The 24,325-nt window shown below is 39.5% G+C and overlaps 1 pseudogene; it reads left to right on the top strand.

The window, feature by feature from the left end:
- Nucleotides 1-3,735: 3,735 nt before the first annotated feature.
- The window catches only part of LOC149165415 (putative xyloglucan galactosyltransferase GT20 pseudogene), a 30,491-nt pseudogene continuing 9,901 nt past the window's right edge, over nucleotides 3,736-24,325 (top strand).

Here is a 24,325-nt window from a genome sequence, read left to right as displayed (position 1 = left end):
CCCAATTTTTTCATCCTAGGACTCCATAATGGGTGGTGGAACAATGAACCTACTACAGGCCTTTGCCGAAATGAGAACTTCTTGGTGTTGATTTGGGGTAGCATCGGATGTGCTCTAGCCATGAAAATTGGTGGAGAGGCTAAAGAACATGAGATATCCAAGGCCTAGAATTGGTTCAGATAGATTGTACCTGCTTTGTGAGATATTAAAATAATTAATATTTTTAATGGAGTTCCTAAGTCTAAACTTAGGAAAAATAAAATATTAATGGGTATTAATATAAAACTCGGTTAGAAGGTTCCAAAAGTCATGGATCAAGCCAAATCTAATCTTAGCCATTGATTAGAGATTTAATCTCAACCGTTGATGGATCAACGAGAAAAGTATAAGAAGAGGCTTGAGGGTCAGTTGGAGAACACACGAGAGTGATCAATCATTCATTTTGCTAGAGAAGGGTTGCTAAGAAAAGTTGAATGAGTGATCAGTAACAAGGGGCAATGAGTACGAGGTAGAGAGGCATGGAAAATATTGGGAGACCAGCATAGAAGCAGAGAGAGTGAGAGTAGCAGTTAGTCTAGGCTACATAGAGCCCAACAGAGGCAGTGCAGAGCCCAAAGAGACTGCGTCATCCACGAAGAGGGAAGAGGGAGTGACGCAAAGGCTAGTAGAGGTTGTGTAGTGCCTCAGAGGGCTAATGTAGAGGGTCCTCGGGCTAACACAGGTTAGCAGAGGGATGAAGCAGTGGCCAGAAGGGCCAGCGTTGAGCTTTACTTGTAACAGAGAGGGTTTTGTAGGACATGTTCTCTGAATACCTGTTTCTGGATATAGAGGTATTGCTTTCATGTATTTTTCTCTGTCAGATGAGTTGGTTAGGCACCTAGTTGTACTCAGATAGACTGCATAATAATATAACCCTCTGAATAGTTGCACCTGTTTTCTCGCATTGGGTTTTTCTGGGGACATTTGTCCAAAAAATAACAGTGTCACTTGTGTGCTTGTTTTCTTTCATCCCTATTTGAAGGGACCCATTAGCACACCATCTCATGTGTCAGTGTTAGGCAGTTCCCTTTGACCCCTTCTAGCTCAGTGACTCATCACAAGTCGCCCCTTTACAATAACATGGTGACACCACCTCCAGAAAGAATTCATATGTCATACATGGTTAGTCTAAATTTTTTAGAAATATTTAAGATTATTAATGACCCAATATCTTATGATCTTACTTATCGTACAGTGTCATCTAAGATCCCCTCAATATTACTTAATCCCAAAGTGGTTTATGTGAAAAGTATAAAATATTGACCTAAAAATGAGACTTCCATGCTTAGTATGCTATGCATTAATCAAGACCATAATATTTACTCAAACTAAATTATTTTCAATGCAATTTGTATAGGTATTTTAAGAATGACTAAGTGGGAGAGGATTAACGAGTTGGAAGTTGAAGACCCATAAAATATGATACAACTTTTAGCAGAAGACTTAACATGGACAAAGATTGATGGGGACCAAGTTGCAGTTATTCCATATTGTTGACTTGATGATTTCGTAAGTGGAGAGGAATCAAATGAAAATGCACCCAGTCAATTTCTTCTTAAGTATCATCGAAGTCAAAAAATAGAGGATATCAAACACACCTATTACTCAACATATCTGGAGTACAATGTGTGAGTCTCTATATGCTTTTTCAAGATACGTATAATTTTTTCAATATCCATAAATATTATATCTAAATTCTAGTAATTTTTTACGTACAGCTATTGGTGTTCATATGGTCCACAGTCTAAAAGGAGAATTAGGACTGCATCTTAGATCCAAAGACAAACTGCAATCGACATGAAAGTATTAAAGTTGGTTGCTAATGTCACTTCTTTGTGCGACAACTTCAAATTAGACCAGATGATGTCGTAATAATATATATTGCATGTAGGCATATTGATAAATCCAATGTTATTTGTCATGGGATAGATGCAATCAGTAGGCCCATGAGATTCAATTATGCACCACATTTAACAAGGGATATGTGATCTAGTGTCCAACATTTCATTAAAAGAGGTTTTAATGTTACAATGATATGGGACAAGTTCATCTCTGATGTGAAGGATGGATCTGGTGAGTTATACACAGGGATATCTCGAGATACATACATGACAAGACAAGATATATTAAACATTTACAATGATACCATAAGGCTAGAGTATGTTAAAGATCAAAGTGATCCAAACAGTGTAGAATGCTGGTATAAGGAACACCCAGAGAGTTTTTCCTTCTACCAAAGATAAGATCTTATTGAAAATATCTCTTTTATCATAGGCATACAAACAAAGTGGATGTGTTCAATGATGCTGAAATACTCTCACAATAATATTATCTCAATGGATTCAACATTTAGTACAAATAAGTACGAGGTGAGTACATATTTATCCTAAATCTAATTCATTTATTTAACCTCATATTAATGCATGTAGCTTATATAAATATAATTATGCACATTTTTTGTAATGTTGTATCAACTTTACACCTTAATGGTTTTCGACGAACATCACAATGGGGTTCCAATAGCTTGGGTGATGTCATCACACAATAATATAGCTGGTCTTTCTAAATGGATGTTGGACTTATTTGCAATTGGAAAGAAGGAGTGACCAGATTGGCATGTTCTTGCCTTCATCACAGATGATTCTACTGCCGAAATTGAAGCGTTAAGGTGATGTGTTTATTATTTTTATAAGAGGCATAAAAAATTATTGTTACTGTATAATCTCTCTAAAAATTATGTTATTCCAGGTCTTCAATCAAGTGTAAAGAATTATTATGTGTGTGGCATGTTCGCCGCACATGGTTGAAGAATGTTGGAAACAAGGTCCAAGGAAGGGAAAACCAAATACGCATTTTTCGTGGTTTATGAGAAATCATGCACACGTGTAAAGATGATGAATCTGTGAAAAAGGAAGTTGAAAGCTTATTTGAAGAATTCAGTGAACAAAAAAGGTTTTTGGAATATTTTAGAACTACTTGGTTAGCTAAAAACAAAATATGTAAGCTTCTTATTGGTGGTTTTAATGACTCTATTTTTCATGTCATATGTATACTTATTAATATATAACTAATAAATTTCTTTCTACAGATATGTGGGCAAAAGCATACATAAATTTTCCACATTCCAATCAAGATACGAACAATGCAATTGAATCTTACCATCGGTATATCAAGGAAAGGTACCTATGTGAGAAGAACAATGCTTGCCATAGAAGGGTTGATTGGTTAATCTATGTTTTGTTGACAAAGTTTGTATTATGTTACAATCATATGCACCGTTTAAAAGAAGTTGGTTTTTTATGACTTAGAAAAATCCAGGAACAATTGAATTCATCCAAGTGTAGAGCTAAGAAAATCCCAAATGAAGATTGTGTGCCTAATGAAAGTGATCTGAATTGGATCCATAGAAAGACTATCAAGAACCATGACTAAATCAGGTCGAACAAATCTCTAATGAAATCCAAAACAGTATCAAAAACACCCTGAACCAGTGGCCATGGCAGCCGATGTGGAACGACAAGGACCTTGGTCAAAGCGCATTGACCAAAGCCCATGGAGACCATGCAGGAGGCCAAAGTAGCCCCTGGGAGCCTCGGAATGGGAAAAGGGCGAGGTTTTTGATGCGCGATTAGTAGTGCTAATCATGCATTGCTAAGTGAACGTGGCCAAAATGGGAAAGCTCGAGCACTCAGTCGCATGGGGGAACTAGAGGACCGTGGGCGAGAAAAGGTAAAAGCACTAAAGTACAAAGGTGGGACCCACGCTCTGGAAACTGGTGGTTTTGATCGAGGCGCCCTTGAATGGTAAGAGGTTTTGTACAGGAGCGGAGCGATTCCATACACTGATCGACGGGTGGCAGGCGGAGGTGAGAGAAAACTGTCGTTGATCGCGTGCTATCGATCGAGCAAGTCAACCGCGCCAGGATCTGGAGGGCCAAATCGAATGGCTAAGATTGTGTCCAATGGAAAGAAGCGGAATTGATGGAGAATTAAGCCGCGTTCTAAAGGGATTTGGAATTCGTTTAACCACCATGGCGGAGGAAGAACGCATCCATGGCGTAATTGAAGAAACGAACCGACGAAGCATGCTGGCACCATTTAGAGGAGGACAAGTGGCCACTCCCTGAGTGTTCATGATGATGCCGAACACAGGGAACTCCAAGCGCAACTGTAGAAGGTGAATCGACACAGGGGGAAGAGGAACCGAACAGGCATAAGGATCGAATGGCTAAAGTAATGAACAGAGATAGTCAAACTAGTTAGAGTTTATTTGGAATCAGAATTGAGAGGAGTCCAAGCGACCAAGAGAGACAGTGAACAGTGAACCTGGAGAGGAGGACTGAACACAGAGAATAGTAAAGCCAAGAAAAAAAGACAGAGGGCCAAGCTAACCACAGATAGCGTCGAGCACCAAAGAGCTTGAAGATTCAAGCCTTCCCATAGAGGAATCTATCTAGACTGAGCAGTAGGAGAAGAAAAGTCTGTGTACTCCAAGTGGCTTGCGGGATCCAAGAACCACCCTGCCAAGGAAAATCTGCTTCAGGAGAACTCATATTGAGTCCATGTATTGTAATTTCTCTGCTGAAAGGCACAATAAAACAAGGCCACCACTGAAGCTGGACCAGAGACGTAGCCCTGGAGAATAGGGTGAACTCCTTATTAAAATTGTTTGTGTCTTTGTGTTGCTTACTGTATTTCTCTATTGTCTTTCCATTTTATTTTCTATGTATTTTCAATATGATCGATCCATTGTATCAATGACACAGAACACACACACCAGCACATGAGTCTGTAATACCTTTAGTTTAATAATCTTTAATTGATGGCACTCATAGGGTGAATATCAGATCAAGTGGTATCAGAGCATAAGGTTGTAAGGTTAGACAAGCTTGTGTTGGTATAGCTGTGAATTCTCACAAGATCAAAGCTCAAATTAGGAGAAGGAGAGTTGGTGGAAACTAATCCTGAAATTGGGAGAGTTTATCCTCGAAAGACCATGTTAGAAGAAAGTTCTATGGGGCCAAACCCTCAATTCCTAGAGAGTTTCCTAACTATAAAGTCCATGGTCGAAGAAATGTACCAAGACTTTAGAAAGAAAAAGGTGGAAGATGCATCAAGCTCTAGGAGAGAGAAAGAAGAAGATGAGTCTCACTTCCATGACAACTCCAAAGGAAAAGGGAAAGAGGAAAACTTTATCACACCTCCTAATAGCCCTGTACATAATAAGAAAGCATCTTTTATTAAGTTAGATGTTAAATTTGATTTGCCAATATATGATGGAGAGCCAAATGCCGAAAAATTGGACAACTGGATCAGACAAATTGATGTGTATTGCAAGGTACAGAACATAAACTCAAACAAGAGTAAGGTTCTGTTGGCAAGCCTATGCCTAGGAGGCACTACCTTGGTTTGGTGGGAAGGTAGAACCCAAGCTGATATGAAAAGCCATGGTAAGACCATCTCTGTCTAGAGTGACTTCGTTTCTACAATCAGGAAACAGTTCTATCCATTGGCCTACAAGCAGTAGGCCATGATGAGTTGGCAAACTCTTCAGGAATTGAAGGGGAAAAGTGTACAAGGGTATACTTAAGAGTTCAGAAAGAGAGCATTGACGTTGGGTATCTCACTAGACTCACCATAGACTCTTTTGAAGTACATTGGTGGTCTACAAAGCTACATGAGGCATACCATCCTCATGTTTAACCCCACTAGTATAGATGAGGTATCTGTACAAGCTACTCATCTAGAGGCTAGAGGAAAGAATGGAAATCCAAAATTTGAGGGACCATCCCAACCCACTGTAAGCAAGAGAAAGGAGAAAAGAAAATAGAAGTGGAAGGCAAGGAAGGCTAACACTGCACAGAAAGCCAAAGCTTCATGCACTCACTGTAAAAAGGAGGGGCATGATGATGATCATTGTTGGATTCTGCATCCAGAGCTGAGACCTAAGAAGTCCGAGGGTAAGAAGAAGAAGACAGTTGTAGCTATTCAGAGATATTTGGGGTCAGACTCGGGAGATGAAACAACCATAGCAGCCACAGGTATAAAAGGTAAGAATTTTGAAGCATCTACTAGTAATTCTGCTCAATCTGTTATTGATGAAGAAAATGAGAGAAAAAGACATGAGCTTTTCCATATTCAAGTTATTTCCAAAAATCAAAAGATTGATACTTTTTTTGATAGTGGCTCTCAAGTAAATTTGATTTCTGAAGCAATTGTAAAGAAATTGGGATTAGCAACTACAACTCACAAGAAACCATACCCATTAGGATGGTTGAATGATAAAGCACAACTACAAGTGACTAGACAGTGCAAACTCAATTTTTCTTTTGGGTCAGCATTTGTAGATGAGGTTGAGTTAGACATAATTCCTTTGGATATATGTGTAATTGTTTTAGGAAGGCCTTACTTGTACGATAGAAAGGCTATTTTCTTTAGAGCTGATAACAAGTATCTAGTGGTTAAAGATGGAATCAAATACTTTGTAAGAGCTCATAAGCTCAAGAATAATTATACCCTCATAAACTCAGGACAGATGAAAAGAATGACTATTTCATGCAAACAATTCTTACTAATGGTTGTAAAGGAAAATAAACCTGATAAAACCAATGTATTTGAGGGTTGTGATGTTGAACAGCAAGCTGATATAGAAAAGGTTGTTTCAGAGTATGATGTCTTGTTTCAAGAACCTAAAGGTCTGCCACTCAAAAAGGGAATAGTACATGATATTATTTTGTAGCAAGATGTTCCATTGCCTAACATTGGGGTGTATAGGTTGTCTGCTTTAGAGAATGTGGAAATCAAGAAGCAGGTGCAGGAGTTGCTCGAGAAGGGCTTCATCAGGCCTAGCACATCACCATGTGGGTCAAAAATCGTTTTGGTGAGAAAGAAAGATGGCTCGTGGAGAATGTGCATTGATTAACGAGCATTGAATAAGATAACAATAAAGAATCGTTATCCCCTTCCTCACATAGATGATCTCTTAGATCAATTAAAAGAAGCTATTTATTTCACCAAGCTGGTTTTGCACAGTGGATACCATCAGGTCAGAGTTGCAGAGCAACATGCACGAAATACTGCTTTCAAAACAAAGCAGGGATTGTATGAATGGCTAGTTATGCCTTTTGGCTTAACTAATGCTCTTGCTACTTTCATGAGATTAATGAATGATGTACTCAGACCTTTTCTTGATGATTTTGTTATTGTGTATCTGGATGACATTCTAATTTTTAGTAAAACGTGGGAAGAACATTTAAAGCATGTTAAGTAGACATTAGATGTTTTGAAAAGAGAAAAAATTTATGTTAAACTCTCAAAATGTGAATTTGGAAAAACATCTCTAAACTACTTGGGTCACATAGTAGGGGGAGGTGAATTGAAAATAGATCCCTCTAAAGTGGTAGTCATTGTAAACTGGCCAAACCCAGGTCTGCTACAGAAGTGAGGAGCCTCTTAGGAGCAACACAATATTGGAGGAAGTTCATCTTTAACTTCTCCATGATTGCAGCTCCCTTACATGCTTTAACAGGATTGAATCAGGTGTTTCAGTGGGGAGGCAAACATCAAAAAGCCTTCGACACCTTGAAAGAAAAAATAAGTACAGCACCTGTACTAGCACTGCCAAATTTTCAAAGACCATTTGAGATCCAAACTGATGCTAGTGACTATGCCATGGGAGTAATGTTGACACAGCATGGCAAACCCATATGTTATCATTCTGAGACTTTTAATCTTGCAGTAGTTAACTACCCCACATATGATAAAGAATTGTATGCATTAGTTCAGAGTGTGAAAAAGTGGAAACATTATTTAATGGGCAAAGAGACAGTAATACATACTGATCATCAACCACTTCAATATCTACACTCCCAAACTAAGTTGCAACAATCATGACATTACAGGTGGATGGGTTTTCTACAGCAGTTTCACGTAGTCATCAAATATAAAAAAGGCATCCATAACAAGGTTGCAGACATGTTGTCTATACCCATTATAAATGAATCTACCATACTTAAGCAAAATTTTGTACTACATGAAAGCTAAATAGAACAATATGCTCAGGATATGGATTTTAAAGATGTATATGCAACTTTGAGTCAAGGAAAAAGAGTAGAAGAATTGGACTATCACATAAAGGACCGACTCTTATACCATTGTGGGAAACTCTGCATTCCGTAAACTGAGAGGATAAAGATAATTAGGGAAGCACACACTTCTCTGATATCAACTCACTTTGGGGTAAGCAAAATGGTTGCACAGTTGCAAAGATTCTGCTATTGGCCGAAAATGAATGAGACAATTTCTAGGTATGTAAGAGGGTGTGCCATGTCTGCTAAAAGCAAGCCCAGCAATAGAAAACTAGGCTTGTACACTCCATTGTCAGTTCCTTCTCACCCTTGGGAAAGTGTTTCCATGGATTTTGTAGGAGGACTGCCTAAATCTAGGAAAGGTCATGTTTATCTATACATTGTTGTGGATAGGTTTAGAAAAATGTGCATTTTGATACCTTGTAGTAAACAGGTCACAGCTGAACAGACTGCAAAATTATTCTTTGAACATGTATGGGTTCATTTTAGATTACCCACTTCCATTGTATCTGATCGAGACACCCGATTTGTGGAGAAGTTTTGGTCTAGTCTGTGGGAACTGATGGACACCAAATTAAAGAAAAGCACAGATTTTCATCCACAAACAGATGGCCAGACAGAAGTAGTAAACAAGACTGTGATCTAGTTACTGAGAGTTTATTTCAGTAAACATCCTAAGCTCTAGGATGAACACTTGTTTTATGTGCAGCATGCTTAAAATAGAGCCAAACACTCTTCTACACAGAGACCTCCTTTTGAGACCTGTTTTGATTTCACACCCAGGTCTCCTTTGGATTTTGTCTTTGGTAAAGATACCATGGTTGATGGGCACAGTGATGTGGATAAAGCAACCAAGTTCATTGAATAGATCCAGGATATCCATCAAGCAGTACAGGAACAGCTGGAAAAAAGCCGGGCCAAGTATAAGGCTAGGCATGATAAGCATCGGATGGAGCATAATTTTCAAGTTGGATACCAAGTCTGGCTATATATCAGCAAAGACCGGATGCAAGGTGAAGGTAAAAAGATAAAGCCTATCAACTACGGACCTTTTAGGGTACTAGAAGAGATTGGTGAAAATGCATTTCGCCTTGATCTACTAGCTTACATGCACATCTACTCAGTCGTAAATGTAGATTGTTTGAGATTGTTTGAACCTTCAATGATTGAGGACCCTGAAGAGCAAAGTCAATTGCCTTCTATTGATGACCTGCTACCTGAATACCTCAATGAGTTGTAGGAAGACACAATGCTGGACAGGAAGGTGAGGACAGCGCACAGGGGAGAAGTTGTCCTCGAGACAAAAATAATAGGAAAGAAAGAGACCCTAGTTGAATTGTCATCACTAGGCCCGCTGGCAGTGAAACAACATTTGTGCTCGTAAAGTAACTCCACTTGGGTACTATCCAGGCCTGCTGGCAACAAAGCAACACCAAATATGAAAACTCATACTCTAAATATCATAAACTCATCATGCACATTACCATTTCCTAGATTGAAACAATTTTGATATGGTGTATCTTTTGTGTGTTCAACCAAGTAGAAGAAAGCGAGTTACTATGTGTATAACCAGGTCAAAAGGGGGAAGTCAAGGAAATATAATTGGTGACTCAATACTTCTTGAAGGTATGACCCTTTAACTAAAAATATATTCCTAAACAGAGAAGTTGAAGCTCGCCTAGTGTGTCGCTGTTACAACACCCTCGAAAATTTCACTACATTCAAATTTTAAAGCATATTTCACTATCATATCTAGTTGTCGCTTTGGTCGTCAAGTTTCATTCAGGTTATCCTATATGTTTCAAATGTTCTTGATTTTTATCATGTGTCATCGCACTAGTTAGAATGTCTTTAGTGCACTTCATGGCCAAGACACCTTTGTTGTTACAAAACGACACTTTTTGGTCGCAGTCACACACACTTTGTTCATTGCACTTGGGGAATGTATGTAAAGTGGCATTTTTATGTATATTTATCCTTTTTCAAGCTTGTCTATGTTTTCTTTATGAATTGGTATGTGTCAGACATGGTTTTATGTATGAATTCATCATGTTCGCCCCTTGTCCCATCTTCCAGAATTAGACAAATTTTGGTTGCAAAGTGAACCTATTAAGACAAGAAGCGCATGGATGCACTTTTAAGCCTTGATTAGCAATACTCCATTGTTCAGAAGTGTGCCATGCACCCTCCAAAATTGCATCGTAAACTCCTCAAGCATCATTCCCCTTCCATGTTCCAAAACATGCCCTTTGAGAAACTAAGTCTTCCTTTGAGCACATTCCTTCGACTTGAAGGAATGCACCCTCCTTGAGCACATGAGCGCATCTCGAAAGCCTTAAGGTCCACCCTTCAACCTTCCATGATGATCCATGTTCCCTCTTGACCATTTCATTGCATGAGCGTACTTGGGAAGCTCGAAGCCTTCTCCTTCATCCTTCGGACTTGTGCCACGTGCGCTACCTTGATTGCCTCTTTCTTTTGAGCGTGTGAGCACATGCCGAAGCCCTGAAGCCTCTTCCCTTTAACCCTTGAGCCTTACCAAGTGCGCCCTTTCTTCCATTGCGCTCCTTTCTCTTTCTAAGTTCACTAATAAGGCATGAACATAAAATCTACGTACATCATGTTATAATAAGATATTTTGAGGCTGATGGTTGCTTTCCATGAGTGATTGCAGCTACAAGTATTTCAGGAACATCATGGAAAGCATGCGTAAATAATCTCGAACAAAGAAGGAACTAAAGGAACCATTAAAAGAAAAATAACACATTGAAGTCTTAAGGATTGAAGTACCTAGAAATCTCCACAAGATCGAAGACCCTTTGGAGGGTGTTAGGACTCCACTATGTATCATTTTTGCTATATATTTTGACACTACTCTACTCTTAAACCATGAACTTCATTGTCTTTTTCATCCACTTTATCCCAAGGTATATAGAAACCTCTTCTTTATTATATGTTTAATCTGTCTTACATTTAATTCCGCAATACTCTTATATTTTATCATTAATTGAAGTGCATTGTTGCTAACACAAGTCAAAGATCGCAGATAAGTTATATGCCTTGTTGGGAACGAGCGGCCGTTGCTGAGACAGCTGACTCCGTTGCTGAAACAGCTGACTCCGTTGCTGAAACAACTGACTCCGTTGCTGAAACAGCCGTCAAGCACGCAAATCCCGTTATGCGTAATTTGCGATTCTGGAAGAACTTTTTGTGGAATAGTAGCAGCAGCACGAAGATACAGTTACCTGGATTATCCTGAAGATAGCACTTTTGTTGTCTCGGTTGTAACAGCATCTCTTTTTGAAAGAACAGAATAGTCCTGTTTTGGAAAAGAAAACAGAATCGAGATGATGAAGATTCGCTCTCATGTAAATTGTAAAAGATGTCTCCTCTTTAAAAAGAGGAGACATCATTATTAGAGGGGGGTTGAATTGTAAGTTACAGGAGAGTATTGTGTGAGAACTGGAGCTAGTCTCCTTCTGTAATGTATCAGTTACTTTGACAGATGAATAAAATCTTCTTTTGAGCGTTTCGATTTAATTCTTTCTCCTGGGGAATCTTGTGAGAAGGAAAGGGCCCGCCTTCCTCACAAGATTCACCCTTTTGGTTCCTGTAGTTTGTTTATTTCTTTATGTGTTTGCACTTCCCTTAATTCTGTTGTTGAAACACTAGTTACACAGTTTTGCAATACTCTGTTTCTTAGCGCTACACGTATCGAATGCACGAATGAATGATGTTGAGAGCATGTGCTGAAGATTCCTGCATAAAGGAATAGGGTCTTGCTCCCATTGATTGCTTTCTTTTGCCTGCAGTGTGATTAGAAACAAGAGGACAAGTGCTGAAGGTTCCTGTTCCTGGGAATAGGGTCTTGATCTCTTGAAGTTACTTTTCTTACAGTGTGATTAAGTGCCAGGCAGCAGGTGCTGAAGTTCCTCACCAAGGAATAGGTTCCTGTTCCTGATATGATTGAATGATTTCTTTCTTTGTAGATTGATTTTCCTTTGCTGTAACAGAGAAATCGTTTCTGCTATAATTTAATTGACTTCAGCTTTGATTAAGTAGAGTGTGAATTAGTAGATTGATGAATTCAACAGGTGTGTATCTTTCTTTTACTACAACATCGATTCCGCTTTTGAAATTGAGCATATCCAGTGCGTTATTATCTTTGAAATAAAAAGACCTCCTCGGGTTGACAATTTATGTGGAGCTCGAATTGTGAAAACAATTAGAGCGACCAACATTTTGGCGCCGTTGCCGGGGAAGGTAATTATAGATTTCAAAAGCATTCATCTTTTCTTTTTAATGTGCAGATTGTATGAGAGGACGAGGAAACCAGAAGAAAAATAACCGCACAGGTGGCAAGGGCTGGGGAGGACGAAAAACTTTTATTGACGAGATTGTATCGAAGGTTGAATCATCACAAAGATTAAGTTCTCGGAAATCAAAATTCCAGCGTTCCCCTCAGTTAGATTACAGAACAGAGGAAGTTGTGGGTCCTGAAAATACAGAAGAACCAGCAGTCAGTGCTGAAGAGTCAGAGGAAAGTATTAGCAGATCAGTAGAACACATTGAGGAAATAGTAGAAAGCGTTGGACGACCGGTAGAGAACATTGAAGAACCAATAGAGGATTCTAACGATCGAGAAAGTGCAGTAGGAGGGCCAACAATGGAAGATAACAATGATGCCTTCCTCTTTGGAGGAGGACGTGCAGGTCCTGAAGAAGAAAGAAAGGATGAAAATTCCCTCTCTACCTTGGGATTTCCCATCAGTGATCTCCCTGCAGGAACAATGAAAAATATTCCATTGTCTGCTCTACCTAACTTTCATGGTTTATCCACTGAAGATCCTGACGAATTTCTTTTTGAATTTGATATATTATGCAGAAGTTATGATTATGTTACTAATGCTCAAAAGTTGAAGCTGTTTCCAGCCACCTTAAAAGGGAATGCTTTAAGATGGTTCATGAGCCTTGGAAGTCAGGTAATCACAACATGGGAGCAGATGAAACAAAAATTTCTGCTTAAATATCAAGACTACTGCCGGACGAGAGAGAAGAAGGATGAACTGTTCAATATGGCACAAAAGTCGGATGAAAGTCTGGAGGACTACATAGAAAGGCTGCAGTACAACATACAGAGGTCTGATCATCCGGATATAAGTAAGGAAATTCGTAAAACAATATTACTTAGAGGTTTAAGGGATGATTGTCTAAATATGTTAAATATGCTTGCTAAGGGAGATATATCTAAAGAATCATATGATGAGATTTGTGAACTTGCTAAAAGGTGCTCTAGGGGAGCTGCAAGAAACAGAATAAGAGATTCCACCTATTCAAGGATGCAGAAATCAGCCAATGGAGGAGCAACAAGAGCAGAAATAGGTAATTTACTTGAAGAATTTAAAACCGAAATGTTAAGTTCTTTTGCTTCGCAGATTGACACTTTGCAGGTTAAGAAGAAGCAGGCCGAAGCAGAAGCAACTCTGGTTGTCTTTTGCCCGAAATGTAGAGACAAACATCCACTAAGGGAATGCCCAAGAGATAAAATACCAATTTGCACCCTTTGTGAGAAAGATCATGAGACAGAACAGTGTCCATCTCTACCAGGAATAAAAGCAGCGTTGCAGCCAACGGAAGAAGAAGCTGAAGCAGTTTACCTGCTAACTCAAAGAAGACAATGGCAACCTAAAGGGCAAGGTACGAACTCTGGTATGCCATTTAATCGTTGGAACAATTATTCTGCTTTTGGCCAAACAAGTTACCCCCCCTTCAACCAAATGCAATACCCACTTTTCAATCAAATGAATTTCCCACCCATGCAAATGCAAAACCCTCCCTTTGTTGACCCTTCAATGTGGACTCCTTGGCCTCCACAGCAGCCACCTCCTTTTAATCCTTGGAACCCAAATTGGAATAGTCAATCACTCCCGTACCCAAATCAATTGCCTCAATTGCAACAATCACTCCCTCTGCCATCAAATGCTCCGCCAAACAACCAAATGAGACCCCAACTACCTGTGCAACCAAATCCTAACCCCAACAATAAAGTTGTGCAAGTCATTGATATTCAGAATCAGTCTATATTTCCTACTATGCAATGTAATGATATTCATCTGAGATCTGGAAGAATAGTAGAGCCTATTATTGATGACATAACTGATTCAGATAAAAATGAAACCGAGAAACAAAAAGAAGCTCAACCACCTCCTAACAAAAATGTTGAAATAACAGAACCACCATTCCCCGAGCGTTTGGTTTTAACCAAAACAACTGAAACACCTGCTTTTAATTTTATGGGGGAATTGCAAAATTTGTATATTAAAATTCCACTTTTACAAGCATTAAGAGATGTACCAATTTATGCCAGAACATTAAGGGATATTTGTGTTAAGAAACCTGGTAGGAAAACCAAGGATCCCCTTACAGTGCATGTGATGGGAGACTTGTCTGCATTAATGACCGGAGAAACCCCTCCTGTAAAATATGGTGATCCTGGCCATCCTACTGTCACAGTTCAGATTGGTAAAACAATGATTCCCCGAGTTCTGGTAGACTTAGGTGCAGCAATTAATATAATGACTCTGGAAACTTCACAATTGTTACAGCTGAATAACACAATCAGAGATACACCCACCATCTTAGACTTAGCTGACCGTTCCACAATTAAACCAGAAGGAATTGTTGAAGACCTACTCATTTCAGTCGAATCCTGGAAATATCCAGCTGATTTTGTTGTATTGCAGACTAAAACAAAGCTGGGGGGACATCCCTTAATTCTAGGAAGGCCATGGTTGGCCACAGCTGATGCATTTATTAGTTGCACATCTGGTTCAATGACAATTTCTAATGGTTATGAAACAAAACAATTAACTCTTTATCCTCACGCTACGCCAGTAGTCAATAATGAAGATTCTATATGGATGGATTATGATGATAATGCTGTTCAGCCTATTCTAACTATAGGACAAGCTTTAACTCTTAAAGACAATACAGAGGATGAGATAATCAATAATTTTATTTGTGAACCTTCTTCTGTCATTGCTGAAACACACAATCAATTAACTGCAATTTTTGAAACTGATGCACAAGAAAAGATTGAACCTGAAGATTCATCCCAAACTTTAACCACGATCTCATCTAAAAGCATAACAGTTGAAATTGAACCCGGCAAGACATTAAACATAAATCCTGATCTAACAGATGCTAAAACACAGCAACTAATGAAGTTATTGCACGAATATAAGGAGGCATTTGCCTGGGATTACACGGACATGAAAGGTATTTCTTCTGAATTATGTACTCACCGAATTTACATTAAAGAGGGATGCCGACCTGTTTGTCAACCCCAAAGACGAATGAATCCTAATTTACGAGAAATTGTTAAAGAAGAACTTCAAAAATTGCTTAACGCAGGATTTATATACCCCATATCTGACAGTGAATGGGTTTCCCCGTTAGTAATTGTTCCTAAGAAAAACGGGAAATGGAGGGTATGCGTCGACTATAGAGCTTTAAACAAAGCTACTCAAAAGGATCACTTTCCCTTACCTTTCATTGATCAGGTGTTGGACAGCCTTGCAGGGAAGAAATTCTTTTCTTTTCTAGATGGATTCAGTGGGTATAATCAGATAAGAATTGCACCCCAAGACCAAGACAAGACCACTTTCACCAGCCCCTGGGGAACTTTCGCCTATAGAGTTCTTCCATTTGGGTTGTGCAATGCACCAGCAACTTTTCAAAGAGCTGTTATAGGAATTTTTTCCGATATGCTGAATGATTGTATGGAAATATTTATGGATGATTTCACCGCTTATGGTGTGTCTTTCGAAGAGGCATTACAAAACCTTGAGAAAGTACTTAAAAGATATATACAAGCTCACCTCTCCTTAAGTACCGAAAAATGCCATATGATGATGAGTGAGGGAATAGTGCTTGGACATTTTATTTCATCTCAAGGTATTCAGGTAGATCCATCTAAAATATTGGTCATTCAGAATCTTTCTGTTCCTAAAACTCAAACTGATGTGAGAAGTTTTCTGGGACATGCTGGTTATTACAGGAGATTCATTAAAGATTTCTCTAAAATAGCTTCTCCATTATTTGTATTGCTTATGAAAAATGTTGAATTCAAGTGGACTAATTCTTGTCAGAAAGCTTTTGAAGAGCTGAAGCATCAGTTGTCTACTGCTCCTATTTTGAGGGGGCCTGACTGGAATCTTCCGTTTCACATATCTTCTGATGCTTCAGACATTGCTATTGGAGCGGTTTTGGGACAAGAGGAAAATCATCTTCCTTATGCTATATACTTTATCAGTAAGAATATGACCCCTGCTGAGCTTAACTATACAGTTACCAAGAAAGAGTTCCTTGCAGTCATCTATGCCATTAATAAATTCCGACACTATATCACTGGTTATCCTACTTTTGTGCACACTGATCATTCAGCTATTAAATACTTAATGAAAAAATCTGTCACAAATGCTAGAGTTACCAGATGGCTATTATTATTGCAGGAATTTGATATTACAATTGTAGATCGGCCTGGTAAAGAAAATGTGGTGGCTGATTTTCTTTCACGGTTAAAAACTGACAATGATATTCCAGTAGATGATAGTTTTCCTGACGAATATTTGTTTGCAGTTTCTGCTCACTCTCCATGGTATGCAGATATTGCTAATTATTTGGTTGCAAGAAAACTGCCAGCACACCTGTCATATAGAGAAAAGAGAAGAATTGTTCAACAAAGTGACAGGTACAGCTGGATAAGCGGGTGTCTCTTCTATACTGGGCTTGATCAGGAGATCCGAAGATGCATTAGAGAAGATGAAGTGTACGACATATTGAAAGCTTGTCATGATGGCCCTTGTCGAGGCCATTTTGCTGATAAAAGAACAGCACATAAAATTCTGAGGATGGGTTACTATTGGCCCTCATTATTCAAGGATGCAAAGAAGTATGTAAGGGCTTGTGACAGCTGCCAGAGAATGGGTCAACCCAATCATAGAGACCAAATGCCATTAAACCCCCAGGTAGTTTCCGAACCATTTGAAAGATGGGCCTTGGACTTCATAGGACCCATTAACCCTCCATCCAATCAAAGAACCTATATATTAGTCTGCACAGACTATATGACTAAGTGGGTGGAGGCCAAAGCACTTATTAGAGCAAATGAAGAGGTTGTTCTAGCCTTCTTATTTGAAGATATTTTCACTAGATTTGGAATTCCTAGAGAGCTAGTTACTGATGGAGGACCTCCATTCAATTCTCATGGTTTTAAATCTACCCTTCACAAATATCATATTCAACATAGAATGACTACACCATACCACCCCCAGGCCAATGGACAGGTGGAAAGCACAAACAAAGTTTTAGAGGCCATTCTAACTAAAACAGTGAAGGACAACCGAAAGGATTGGTCCCAAAGGCTCCCTGAGGCATTATGGGCTTACAGGACTACTTGGAGAAACACTACAGGTTTTTCTCCCTATGAATTGGTTTATGGTAAAAATGTTGTTTTTCCTGTGGAATTTGAAATTAAAACTTTAAGGACTGCTTTAGCTGTTAATCTTGATTTGAATGATGTGCAGACAGCTAGATTGCAGCAACTTTTGGAGTTGGATGAAAAGAGATTAGATGCCATTCATCAAACAAACATGATACAGCAACAAAGGATGAAGTGGCATGACAAAATTATCAAACACAAGCAGTTCCAAAAAGGTAATTGGGCCTTGTTGTATGACTCTCGGTTTGAAAATTTTCAGGGAAAGCTACGTACACGTTGGCTTGGACCATATGAAGTAGATGATGTCTTTCCAAACGGAACAGTAAGACTTGTAACAATTGATGATGCTAAAACACCTCTACTAGTCAATGGCCATAGGCTCCGTCTATATAAGCGCCCTGTTTCTAAAGAGGATTTCAAGACTGCTTGCATGACTGATATTCATTATCTTTTTCTAGGGGAGTCTTCTGCTCCTCACAACACTTAATTTTCTGCACTATATTTTTAGTATTAGATTAGATTTAGCACTAATAATCCCTGTCAAGGATTGGTATATTACAATTGAATTTTGCAGATTCTGGAAAAAGCAATAAGGAGGACAGATTCATCATGAGAAGATCTGAAGCTTTAAATCAAGAAGCTTCTTCCCATCATTTTACCCTTTTTCCTAAAGCAATATCCCTCCATACCCACATTATTTCTATTATTCCCACTCCCACCATCCCTGAAATATCCTCCTTCAGTCGGTATTTCCCACCCCTTACTGCTGAAATGATCCCTTATCAAATATTTTCTCCATTCACAGACCTAATTCATTTATCCCATTTCTCTGATTTTTCCCGTTGCTGAAACACCTGTTTCAGCAACGTATCATTAATTTTCCCCGTTGCTGAAACACCTGTTTCAGCAACGTATTATTGATTTCTCCCGTTGCTGAAACACCTATTTCAGCAACGTATCGTTCATTTTCCAGTTGCTCAAACACCAGTTTCAGCAACTTGTTATCATCAAAACAGTATCCCTCTTTGATGTTATATGAGCTTTCTGGTTCTCCACGATTATACTTCAGATCCTTATGGTGAAAATTATTCAGCACGTACCAGATTCAATTACACTCCCGTTCTAAAAAAAAAAAATCTACAGATTCTTCCATGTACATTAAAGCTATTTTGAAGCAACCGACACTTCGAATTATTAAATCAAAGGTAAAATGTAAGGTATAAGGTTTTAATGTAATTCGGTTAAATCATATTAAAGAGAGGATTTCATTTATAATGATTGCATATCTTTACACGTCCAATCATTATTACACCATACGTAGGGGGGGGAATTCCAAAAATAGAACAATCATTTCGCATGAACCAAGCTGCCGCCCGTTGTCATATCTATTTCTGCCGTCATTTAGACTATGCAGCCTCTGTTGCAACAACTAGCGCGATCAGGGTCTGTGTTTACTGTGTCGGTGCCTCTGCGGAAAACTCAAAGCTACAGCCATGGGAGGGTCGGCCGTTAGACATGAGCCCGGCTCCATAAGTCTTCTTCAATTGTCTCCTGAAGTCTATCGGATCTTCCAACAAGCGGGATGGACAGTATATTTTGAAAGGTTGGGGGAATTTAACCAGGAACAAGTCTTAGAATTTGCACAAAACCTTGAAGACAATTTTTCAGTGGTCCAAGGGGTTCGCATTTCAGTGACAGAGGATGACATAGTTCAGGTATCAGGGTTGCCAGCTGAGGGCACTCGCTGGTTTAGCAGGAAGCAGGTCGTTCTTAACGCGCAACAAGAATTTCTGCACCCGGATGAGCAAGTGGAACCCAGAGGCCGCGGGGTTAGTCTGCATTCACTTCCTCAACCATGGCCATCAGTGGCAGAGTTCATCAAACACTACTTAACATGTGAGGGGCGTTATCAGGTAGTGTACAATCATGATTTTGTTTTGATGAATCACTTGAGGAATGGACGACTGATTAATATCCCCTATTATCTGCTTGGTTGTATTAAAAACATGTCTTATTATTGTAAACGAGCTAAATCTCCAATGTCATCCCTTACCCATCACCGTTTATGCCAGTTGCTGATACAGAGGGGTTTTGCTCAGCAAAATCCCCCTCTGCACGCCCCACCTGAGATTCCCCAGCCGCCCGAAATTCCTCAACAAGCCCCTGAAATTCCCCAACCACCCGAAAATTCTCAGGACATTCCGGAAATTCCTCAGCAGGACCAAACAGCCCAACCATCTGAAAGTCCTCATGACATTCCAGAAATTCCTCATGAAGAACAACAGGAAGAAATTCCGCTTTCCCCAGTTGACCCAACCCCGAGCTCGCCTCATTTAGCAGAGCCAACTGCCTCCACTATTTCGGTCCCTAGTGACGACTCTCTAACACCCCCTTCCTCACCCGTTAAGAAAAAGAAGAAAACCTCAACAGTCGCAGGCTCCAGACCACGGACAAGGTCTACATCTCAAATTCTTACCCCTCCGGAAAACCCTGTCCCCAGAAAGAAACCCTCCCTTTCAAAGAAAAGGAAAGGCAGTAATTTTGCTGCCTTCCTATCAAAAAGAAAAAGGAAAACGACTGTTGAGACAAAATCCACCTCCATTTTCCCTGACCCTGCCACTATTCTACTAAAACCTTTATCCCCATCCCAAACTTCCCAACCCGTCTCGTCCGAAGGCACTGCCACACAAGAACCAGTGTCCCGGGATAATATGACATTGTTTATGGGCCAAGAAGTGACTGCTCCACAAGAACCAGTCACTTGCCCAGTGACTGAAACACAAGAACCAGTCACTGAGGCACAAGAATAAACCAAGCAGGACGATAGTGGGAAATCACCAGTGACTAAAACACAAGAACCAGCCACTGGAGCACAAGAACCCATTTCTCGCCCAGTGGATGAAACACAAGAACCACCCACTGTGGTACAAGAACCAGCTACGACTGTGCGTCAACAAAATATTCCAACAGAGCCAATCAGCACACAAGGTTCACATACTATGACATCTCTACTGGAGGAAAATGAGTTCCTGAAGTCTGAATTAGAAGCTTACAAAACTGAACTAACCATGGCTCGAGAGGCTTTTGAAAGAGAACTGAATCTCCATACATTAGCACACGTAGCCTCAATGCAAAATAAGGAGCCATGTATGGAATATATGTGCAAGGAGTGTGGCAGCATTTACCAGGATGCAGGCTACAAAGTAGTTAAAATTCAGCTCCCTGAAACATCTACGACCGGTGGAATAAAAGAGGAATGCCCTACTGCTCCACAAGAACCAGTAGGACCCTCTATAAAGCAAGAAGAAGAAATCAAACCACAGATATCCCATCCTTTGCAGGTTGATGCAGCCATCCAGACAGAGGAAACAATGCCCCAACACATTACTTCTGATGCAGCCATTCAGACAGAGGAAACAACATCCCAACCCATTACTTCTGATGCAGCCATCCAGACAGAGGAAACAATGTCCCAACCCACTACTTCTGATGCCAAGACACAGACTCTGCCATGGAATCAATTGGAACAGATGAACAAATGGAAGAAGCAATATGCTGAAGAACAAGATATAATATTACGACAGCATAAGTTACAATGGCAGAACCATGTATATGCCAACTGGGATAGCTGGGACCAAATAATGCAAGAGCACAGGGAGTATAAAAAGGAAGCCAGAGAGTCTAAGGCAAAGATAGCCTTGATGTTTTCATTAGTGCGGAAATTGATGGTTACGTGCAAACCCTCTGTAAACTACTCTCTCTTTCTTTCTGAATGATTAGTTTATTTCCAATTAAAAGCAATAGCAAATGGCAGACCATATGAATTAATGACTTCAGAGAAATTTGTTGAGACCTTTAAGGAGGCCCCTGAAAGTGACCAGCATCTGCTGTGCGAACTCTACCTTCATAATGAGGCCATTCCTGAAGATAGGAGAGTTAATCTTATTCCAATTGCAGGAGATATACAAATCAGAGCATTTGCTTCGTTTTTGTCTAACCAGCTCACTTGGCAGACTGCGTTCACTGCAAGCAGTCATAATGAGGAGAATAAACTCCTGTGGATTAGACCAGAGCCTGTAGGCCCAGCCACGTTTATAGCACAATATTATGAATTCTTGCAGAAGCCAGGAATGAACGAGTACATGCAGCAATTACAGGCTTCAATACTTTTTAAGTGTCAACAGCACATTAGAATGAAGGGTACTGCTGCATTGAAGGCCAATGATATCTTTTGGCAGCAGTCATGTAAGGAAAGACAAGATTATCATCCTTTTAACCCTCTCAATCTTCAAGCTGCATTATCCAGGGTCCCTAAGTACATTGATTGCATTCAACATTGTGGAGTAAACTGGATCGGGTATCATTTCCGTTTTCCAATTTTATGGCTGCCTTCAGACAAATATCAATGTCATTACCAGTTGACTGACAGAGAGGAAGCCTTGGCATGGCAACATTTGCAGACCAACAGCGGATTCCGAGATCCTACAGATGCCACCTTCTCCAGCTACTGCTTGAGTAATTTGCATGCTCAGTCCCAGTACTCAGACTCTGATTCAGACTAGGGGTTGCCTGAGGACATGCAACATTTTTAGCTGGGGGGGATGTTAGGACTCCATTATGTATCATTTTTGCTATATATTTTGACACCACTCTACTCTTAAACCATGAACTTCATTGTCTTTTTCATCCACTTTATCCCAAGGTATATAGAAACCTCTTCTTTATTATATGTTTAATCTGTCTTACATTTAATTCCGCAATACTCTTATATTTTATCATTAATTGAAGTGCATTGTTGCTAACACAAGTCAAAGATCGCAGATAAGTTATATGCCTTGTTGGGAACGAGCGGCCGTTGCTGAGACAACTGACTCCGTTGCTGAAACAGCTGACTCCGTTGCTGAAACAGCTGACTCCGTTGCTGAAACAGCCGTCAAGCACGCAAATCCCGTTATGCGTAATTTGCGATTCTGGAAGAACTTTTTGTGGAATAGTAGCAGTAGCACGAAGATACGGTTACCTGGATTATCCTGAAGATAGCACTTTTGTTGTCTCGGTTGTAACAGCATCTCTTTTTGAAAGAACAGAATAGTCCTGTTTTGGAAAAGAAAACAGAATCGAGATGATGAAGATTCGCTCTCATGTAAATTGTAAAAGATGTCTCCTCTTTAAAAAGAGGAGACATCATTATTAGAGGGGGGTTGAATTGTAAGTTACATGAGAGTATTGTGTGAGAACTGGAGCTAGTCTCCTTCTGTAATGTATCAGTTACTTTGACAGATGAATAAAATCTTCTTTTGAGCGTTTCGATTTAATTCTTTCTCCTGGGGAATCTTGTGAGAAGGAAAGGGCCCGCCTTCCTCACAAGATTCACCCTTTTGGTTCCTGTAGTTTGTTTATTTCTTTATGTGTTTGCACTTCCCTTAATTCTGTTGTTGAAACACTAGTTACACAGTTTTGCAATACTCTGTTTCTTAGCTCTACACGTATCGAATGCACGAATGAATGATGTTGAGAGCATGTGCTGAAGATTCCTGCATAAAGGAATAGGGTCTTGCTCCCATTGATTGCTTTCTTTTGCCTGCAGTGTGATTAGAAACAAGAGGACAAGTGCTGAAGGTTCCTGTTCCTGGGAATAGGGTCTTGATCTCTTGAAGTTACTTTTCTTACAGTGTGATTAAGTGCCAGGCAGCAGGTGCTGAAGTTCCTCACCAAGGAATAGGGTCCTGTTCCTGATATGATTGAATGATTTCTTTCTTTGTAGATTGATTTTCCTTTGCTGTAACAGAGAAATCGTTTCTGCTATAATTTAATTGACTTCAGCTTTGATTAAGTAGAGTGTGAATTAGTAGATTGATGAATTTAACAGGTGTGTATCTTTCTTTTACTACAACATCGATTCCGCTTTTGAAATTGAGCATATCCAGTGCGTTATTATCTTTGAAATAAAAAGACCTCCTTGGGTTGACAATTTATGTGGAGCTCGAATTGTGAAAACAATTAGAGCGACCAACAGAGGGTGAAGACATCAAAAATCGGAAGCTGCATCTAGAACAAAGACATAAGTGGTAGTCATGTCATCATTGAAGAAAATCCATGTCATCAGTCACTATTAGTCCTAGTCATCAAGGATAGTGGCTTTTCATGTCCCATATCATAATGATGTGGATGTCATGATGTAAATATGTAATCATTGTAAAGAGAAATAAATAGAAGTCCAAGATTCATGTATGGACAATAGAGCCATGGAAGTCAAAATGACATGTAATACCAAAATCCATTTAGAAGTCCAAAGGTTGTAGAAATCAAAAGGTAATTATGATTTGGAAAGTCAAGAGTCACAGGGATGTGAAAGCTCATGTGTCAAGTTATAAAAAGACCCTCATTACTCATGCAAAGGACTTTTAATCTTGGATTCTCCCACAAGGCATTTGTTAGGTCCCTATAATACTAATGATTCCCCCATTACTATTGTCATGTAGCCCTTATTGTTATTGTTGTGCCCATACTGTCCCCGTATTATTATTATTATGCCCCATATAAGCCCACTATTGTTATTTTTGTGCCCTTATATTAGTATTGTGATGTCAGCTTTGATTATATTGTGGCCCCGTAGACTCCTATATATAGAAAGGGAGTTTTGTCATTTGTATCATCCAATAATTGTTCATTTGTGTAATGTAAATGAGGTTTCCCCTT

The sequence above is a fragment of the Pinus tabuliformis genome, chromosome 5_1, assembly GCF_031772625.1.
Source record: "Pinus tabuliformis cultivar Carrire ecotype Pingquan chromosome 5_1, CPIR1, whole genome shotgun sequence".
Taxonomy (NCBI): domain Eukaryota; kingdom Viridiplantae; phylum Streptophyta; class Pinopsida; order Pinales; family Pinaceae; genus Pinus; species Pinus tabuliformis.
Note: the sequence above shows the minus strand (reverse complement) of the source record. Positions and strands in the feature narration are given on the sequence as shown.